This window comes from Ailuropoda melanoleuca, chromosome 3 (genome assembly GCF_002007445.2).
Source record: "Ailuropoda melanoleuca isolate Jingjing chromosome 3, ASM200744v2, whole genome shotgun sequence".
NCBI classification, from domain to species: Eukaryota; Metazoa; Chordata; class Mammalia; order Carnivora; family Ursidae; genus Ailuropoda; species Ailuropoda melanoleuca.
Window position 1 is genome coordinate 76,334,359 of NC_048220.1, and position 8,256 is coordinate 76,342,614.

Consider the following 8,256-nt stretch of genomic DNA (forward strand, 5'->3'; position numbering starts at 1 on the left):
AGATTTTATCTTGATCAAGTTCCAATAGTTCATTTTTGCCTTTTTTTCCCTTGCCTTTATTTCCCTTGCCTTTGGAGACACGTGTAGCAAGAAGTTGCTGCAGACAAGGTCAAAGAGGTTGCTACCTGTGTTCTCCTCTAGGATTTTGATGGATTCCTGTCTCACATTTAGGTCTTTCACCCATTTTGATCTATTTTTGTGTATGGTGTAAGGAAATAGTCCAGTTTCATTCTTCTGCATGTGGTCTATCAAACTCAACACCCAAAGAACAAATAATCCAATCAAGAAATGGGAAGAACACATGAACAGACATTTCTCCAAAGAAGACATCCAAATGTTCAACAAACACATGAAAAAATGCTCAACCTCACTCGGCATCAGGAAAATACAAATCAAAACCACAATGACATACCACCTCACAGCAGTCAGCATGGCTAAAATTAACAAGTCAGGAAATGACAGATGTTGGTGAGGATGTAGAGAAAGGGAACCCTCCTACACTGTTGGTGGGAATGCAAGCTAGTGAAGTCACTCTAGAAAACACTATGGAGATTCCTCAAACAATTCAAAATAAAGCTACCTTATGACTTAGCAATTGTCCTACTGGGTATTTACCCCAAAGATACAAATGTAGTGATCCCAACCTGCACCCCAATGTTTATAGCAGCAATGTCCACAACAGCTAAACTATGGAAAGAGCCTAGATGTCCATCAACAGATGAATGGATAAGAAGATGTGGCATATATATATATACATTGGAATATTACTCTGCCATCAAATAAATGAAATCTTGTCATTTGCCAACAACGTAGATGGAACTAGAGGATATTATGCTGAGCAAAGTAAGTCAATCAGGGAAAGACAATTATCCTATGATCTCACTAATATGTGGAATTTAAGAGACAAAACAGAGGAACATAGGGGAAGAGAGGAAAAAATAAAACAAGACAAAACCAGAGAGGGAGACAAGCCATAAAAGACTCTTAATCATAGGAAACAAACTGAGGGTTGCTAGAGGGGAGGGAGTGGAGGGGTAACTGAGTGATGGACATTAAGGAGGGCATGTGATGTAATGAGCACTGGGTATTATATAAGACTGATAAATCACAGAACTGTACCTCTGAAACCAATAATACATTATATGTTAATAGAAAAAAAAAAGAAAGTCTCATACTATAAAACCATAAAAAGTATAGCAGATTATTAAGAGCTTAGAGGTAAGAAACTTGAAGCCTAATTCATAACACCTCCCAGAAGCCATGACCTACCTTGGCACTGAGTTGTCATACTACAGAACTAGACGGGAACTCAGTGACCATTAAGTGTTAAGTATGAATTCCCTATTTTAACAGTTGAGAAAGCTGAGGCCTGGAAAGCAGAATTTGTTCTGAAAAGCTAATTTTCTTCATTACCCATCCAGCTATGTTTCTCTTCCCCAAAGACAGTGGCAGAATTTCAGTGAGTTTACTGTGGGAGCAATTGTTCTGCGGGGAGTGGGGACGCAGAGGAAGCTGGAGAACACAGTCGTGGATAGTAGGTTCAACTTTTTAACTTTACAATGAACAAAAATGTATTCATTCCTCCCAACGCCAATGACTGCCACTGTTTATAGCAGAAATGTGAAGTAATGTTTATTTCATCACAAGTTTTGAACAATGAAGATTGGCTGCTGGGAATATTATGTTAAGGGAGGATCCTGAAAAAGTGCCATGAATGCTTAGCTCAACTGGTACTAAGCAGAGGAGGGAATGATATATTTTCCATATCTAGCTTAGATACAATTTTAAGAGGATAAATGACTGCTTTTAATATTGGGAAATGCAATAAATCAATGCATTGTTCTGATGACTAACATCTTGGTAACTGACAAAAGTAATCATCGTATATATATATTACAGTTATTTGGGTCACACTATACTTACATTAAATGCCACTTCATGAAGACACCAATTAAAGTGTGAGTTTTAAAAACTTACAGACATGAGTGAGATGAATTAAATGTGACTGATTTCTCTGAAGCAAAACACTGTTAGAAGAAACAGAGCAGACAGCTGACTACTAACTTAGGAAAGCATCATGGAAGATAGTAGCGGTGGGGTGGGTACTTAGATTTACCAGTTGGTCCGCAAAACTTTCCCATATGTTCAATTTACCTTACACTTAATGCACAAAAGTCAAGAATAGAAGGGAAAACGTATACAAATATAATTTGCCAGGTTCTCACAAGTCCCTAAAAACAAACAAATATTTGTTTGTTTCCTTTTCAATACATGGTTGGGTAGTAATTTGGACATGATATAAATATCATGGGAAGAAAACAGGTTTGGGGTAACTATTTGTGAGCTGGTATTGTAAACAGCACATTTAGTTGGAAGAAGTTTAGTACGTATAGCTAGCTGTTTACTTCCTGGGTATAGGTAACAGCCCTATATCATTTTATATAAAAGAGATGCAAAATAATGTAAGAGTCAACAATAATTTGTATGAGTCAGTTTCTATTTCTGATAATGTATTTTTCCTAAATTAGTCACACTAATTACTTTCATTCCCTTTAGTTTATATGTCTGTTGATTTATCTTTATATCTGAAATAGAAATATTTCCTCTTAAATCATAATAAGGAAAACTTATCATAAAACATCATTTTGAAAGAAAGAAACAAAAGTCACTATGGTAGCTAAAAAGACTTCTGGTAAGATTTTCCTAGTTCTGAGACCTATTTCTACTCATTATGTAGCTATTCTAATATCTTTTCAAATTCAAATTCTTTTTTTTTTAAAGATTTTATTTATTTATTTGACAGAGAGACAGCCAGCGAGAGAGGGAACACAAGCAGGGGGAGTGGGAGAGGAAGAAGCAGGCTCATAGCAAAGGAGCCTGATGTGGGGCTCGATCCCAAGGCCGGGATCACACCCTGAGCCGGAGGCAGACGCTTAACGACTGCACCACCCAGGCGCCCCTCAAATTCAAATTCTAAAGCATAGTTCCAGAGGAAGAAAATATATAAACTAAATCTTTACATAATGGCCACTTTCTTTAATATGCTCTACTTGATACAGATTCCAACAAGATAACTTCATTTCTTTTGGATACTACTTCATAACAGGTGTCAACCACTGTAGTATGCTGGTAGTCTTAATGGTGTCCCTAATCTATTCCGTTTTTCCAAAGATTCCTAAAATGTTCCCCTATGTCATGAAGATTAGTATAATATTAGTATTTTTTGTTTTATTTCCTCAAGACAAAACAAAAGCTCTGTACCTTGCAGCTGGCTCAGACCTCCAGATAAATGACTCTTTCTTGCCTGCCAACCTGTACATACTCATTAAGTTTAGAATGTGGGACCAACTTGGCCCATACAAAAGAAAAAAAGTAAGTGAAGAAGAAAAAAGAGAAAAGTATGTCATGGATAGGGTACAAAAATGCTGTCTTTGGCAGGCAAGGGAGTAAATAGAGCTAAGCTGCTAGAACAAAAGGTATCATTCAAAGTGAAATTACTGCATCTTAACCCCAGGCACACTTTGATGAGGACTTTTGCTCCTCAAATTGAGAAAAGGGAAAGCCAGTATTGAGAAGAAGTTACTAACTAAGCATACACTTTATAATGCAGAAATATTTCTTTAAAAAATTTAATAAACAGGAGAAAATGAGGAAATGGCACCAATTTCACAGAGCATTTAGAATTTTTTGTTGTTAGTTTTGTTAATAAAAACATGCCTCTGATAATCTGAGAAGAGGGGAAAAACACATAAGAGTTGAACCTAGTGTTTATTTTATTTAAGGTTAGAGGTTTCGTTTTCCACAAGTGAGAGATTACAAATATGAGATGACCAGGGGCCCCAGCAGCCCTTGTCAATTTTAAAATCATTGATGAATAAGAAAACATCTAGAAGTGCATTTTTTCTTAGTGATGTATGTTATCTTCCAATCTGGTAAAATAGAACATAAAAGGAAAAGAGAGTGAGACAGATGATTGTCATTTAACGGAAATATAAAAAAAAAAAATACATATCCAAAATAAGTCATTCTTTTTAAGGGGTACTTGTAAAGTCACTGATTATGTAATAATAATTAAATAAATAGCAAAAATCTAATTTTGCTTTATTTTAAAGCTGACAATAGGGGAGATAGGGAGTGGTAAATTGTGCTTCTCATGTCTTCTTACTCCAGCCACTTAAACTACTTAATAATAAACATTTGTTCTACAGAAATGTTAGAAGTCACTAAGACTTCTGAAAGACATTTGAGACTGGATAAGCTATTGTTCTTTTAGTGAGGGTCTGGGTGAATATAAGCAGTGCATGAAAACTAGCTGAATGATTAGCTTTTACTAACAATCAACACCCAGTGTTCCTAAAGGTGTGAAGAAATTAAACTAAATGGCCAAACAAAATGTACTTAGGCAATCAATGTTTATTTTGGGAGAAGATTACTTCCATGCCTAAGAGAATGCTTCTCTGTGAAACATTTCAAAACCCATGGTTTATTCCTGATGCCTACACATATACACATGGAAAGACAAGAGAATGCCCAGATGAAGCGATGTTTTGTCAGTTTTATCTGGGTGACAGAAAATCAGGAAAACAAAATGTGAAGTGTAGGTTTTACTATTATATAATTTGTATTACTTAGTAAGCAATCTGCACAAGGCACCAAAACAAAAACAAAAACAAAAAAACACAAAACAAAAAAACAGAATAAAGGTTTGAGCGATTTATTGTCTGAAAGGACATACTGACTGACTTCATTCACCACTTCGCATTCAGTCTTTACTGAAATTAGAATATGTTTAATATTTATCTTAAATTTCTATCCTAACATTTGTTGTATACATCTATCGCTATATGGCCCTCCATAGCACGTATTAACCATGGTTTACAGACCCATTTCCAATGATGGACTTCTAGGTTATCTGCAGAGCTTCACTTCTACAAAATAAACACCACTGTGTAAATCTTTTTCCATATCAATTTAAAGTCCTTTGTGAAATTGTTTTGTGAATTTTAACAGTCCACAATGTAAGGTCCACAAGGTCGGTCTTTCCCCACTCCATAAGAACGACCAGCTGGCCTCCTCCCATTCCTGAGGGAAGCCTAATGGGAAACAAACCAATTTAAAAAACAGCTGAGGAAATCCGCACCAGCCACCTAGAAAAATCAATATAATTCTTCATTCTTAACTACTCTGGCAAGATCCCATATTCTTAATGGTCCAACAAGAATCACCACACTTTAGGGAAACACATATTAACATAGGAGAAAGATTGCAAATAAGAAAAAAAGCCCTTGATGGTTGATGAAACACGAGACCTTTAAGAAGAAAACTTTAAAAACACTGTGAGACAATTTTAAGAAGATGAAAAGGATCCTAGGAGAAAAGTCTATTTAAAGAATATTATGAAAGAGACTTTGGAAATTAGAGTATAATTAAAATAAATTCAATAAATTTAATAACGATCTGTGATACATGTTGAAGAAACATTTAATAACACAGAAGAAATGAATAAACAAAAATATAAATATATTATATATGGAAAATAGACATATAAGTGCCATATCAGCAGTTTTAGTTTCCAACTAATAGAAAATGCAAAACCCGACAATGAAAGCTTATATAGTTCACAATAAAAAACAGAATATACTGTCTTAGAAAGCATAAAATATACAAATTTTATATTGAAAAAGTCTGTAAGATCTAGGGGAGGATTAAGAAAGAAGTCCCAGATATCTAGATTAATTCCCAGATATCTAGATTAATACTTTAAACACTCAAAATCAAAAGGAATAGAACTGTGCATACAAAAAAGAAAGTCAAAGAGCTGCTGAATGTGTTAAAATAGTTAAAGGAAATAAAGAATGGTAAGTAACTTTGAAAGGGTGGGCATCAAAAAATGATACCTTAAATACTCCATTTAAGGAGTGTCTATGCTTATATTAACACTTGATGGTATGTTAATTATTAGTATGTAGGCTGTTGAGATAGTATGTAGTTTATGAAAAAATTATAGAAAGTTTAAGAAAAAAATTGCAAGATGTATTTAGTATTTTGATCAAGTACAAAAATAAAGAATAGCTATCAATGTGGTAAGAGATTTCAATTTTGGGGTCCATATGTATTCTAGATAAAAATTAATGAAAATAGTCTGATTTTAGAGAATTTTGTGTTTTTTTTTTTATTCTATTTTTTTGGCATCTTATTACAAGACGAAGAAAACAAAATCTATGATTTCTTTCAGTAGACTTATTTTTCGTACTTCAGATTGTTTAATCTCTTGCAGAAGGGAAGGTTTCAGTAAAAAGCATAACAGATGTGATTTCACCATAAGAAAGCAAGTATTTAAATGATAAGATGTGATACATGGTGGGAAGAAAATATTAAACCAATGAAAAGACAATCATGTCTATTTATGATAACTTACATGAAATTCTATGAATATCACAGGAATCAAAAAGAAAGTATCTTACTTTACCTGTTGTCTGGTACTGCCTGAATCAATTGCTCAAAATCAAAATTAAAGGAGAAAAACCAGAAAGATAAAGTCTGGATTTTCCCTTTCCTCCACCAAATTATGGTCATAAATATTACATCAACAGAGAAGAATGTATGGTTTCTCAAAGAAGCCTTAAGCAACGACATATGGCTCTTGGTCCATAAGTATTTCCCATCAGTCTTAAAAATAACCCCAAAGGCTTATTTTGTGAACAAAAATTCTTATCAAGTAGTAAAGTTCCAACTTTTAAAGGAAAAACTCATCATTGCCACTTATTCTTTTTGAATATTGGGGGGGAAGAATAAAGGAAGTTTGACACAGGAATTCTACAGATAGATTTTTCTGTTTCAACTGTTTGAGTAGGCATTTTTAATTAATTAATTAATTAATTAATTAATTAATTTATTTATTTATTTTTACTATGACAAATACTACAGCTACACTGTCCAATCTGGATACTTCACTATGGTTAAATAAAGATGAGACAAGATCAGAAAGTTTCTGAAGATGTAGCAGATTTGCTTGCTAGTTTCAGCTACTTCAATGCATCTGGGGTAAAAATATACCAATGTGAATTTACACAACCGAAGAGTTTCCTGTTTTATATGCTATGAGAAAACAATGTTCCAGCATGCTGGTCTGTCATGTGAAGAGGAATCATCTTATCTGCCATAGCAAATATAATCTCACAGAGCATCTTTCAAGTAAACCAAACTAAATAGATATGGAGCCTGGTACTCCTTTTGGATTCCAAGTCTCCCTTCATTTGTTTTGAGTTCAGGGAATCTGAGGGAGGCCTTGTTTCATGAATAGCTAGAGTTAATGTATTTATGTTCTGTCTTATACGAATCACCTTTGAAGCAATGTTGATTTTTACATCAGGGCTTTTCTTTTCATTTTATTTTTCACTAACCATTTTAGTGTTATCTATCCTATGTAGTTTTGCATATCCCTTGCAGAGTTAGTTCAGTTTTGTGTTTTGCTGAAACTGTTCTTTATATCATTAGGAATAATAAACATGCATAAATCATGTGCCATTCTTTGAGGATTAGAAATTATCTCTGCCTATAAGGAGTTTATGATTTAGTTGCAGAGAAGGGACAGACATCAGATGAAAAACATAAGGTAGCAAATTCTACCTTAAAATGGTCTATGAAGTCTGAGGAAGTTATCCCCAAAGACAAGAATTCAGAGAGGCTTCCTCTAAAGGACAGTATTTAAAGTAGTCCTTAAAATTGGACCCGGGCAGAAGGAAGTGCTCAAAAAAAAATCTCTAAGATGAAGATGTGCATGGTGTGCTGATGAAACTATCTAGGCTAGAGGCTTTTTGAAGGATCACAGAGAACAAGACCTGACTGTTAAGTGAGGCTGAAAGGGTTACCCCTAGAGTCTTGGGAGACTTTGGTGTGGAAAAGCCAAGAAATACAAACATGTATATATCATGTTTTATTTCAGAATGTATATTCATATATATTTCAAAATACTTCCTCCTTTGTCCTACGTGATTGAGCATCAAATGATATATTCAAGATATAGGAAGAATTTAAGTCTTGTGCTTGATATTTTTATACTAATTGAATAATCAATTCTATAATGATAGATTTTCTCAGTGATATTTTGATAATTTTATATTTAATTTTAATAAAATAATTTTCTACTGGAAAAATTCATTCATTCATTAGTAACTATAAAACCCTTCTGGTTTGAGATGAAAATACCTTTTTTAATTTTATTTTATTATTTTTTATTTTTATTTTTATTTTTTT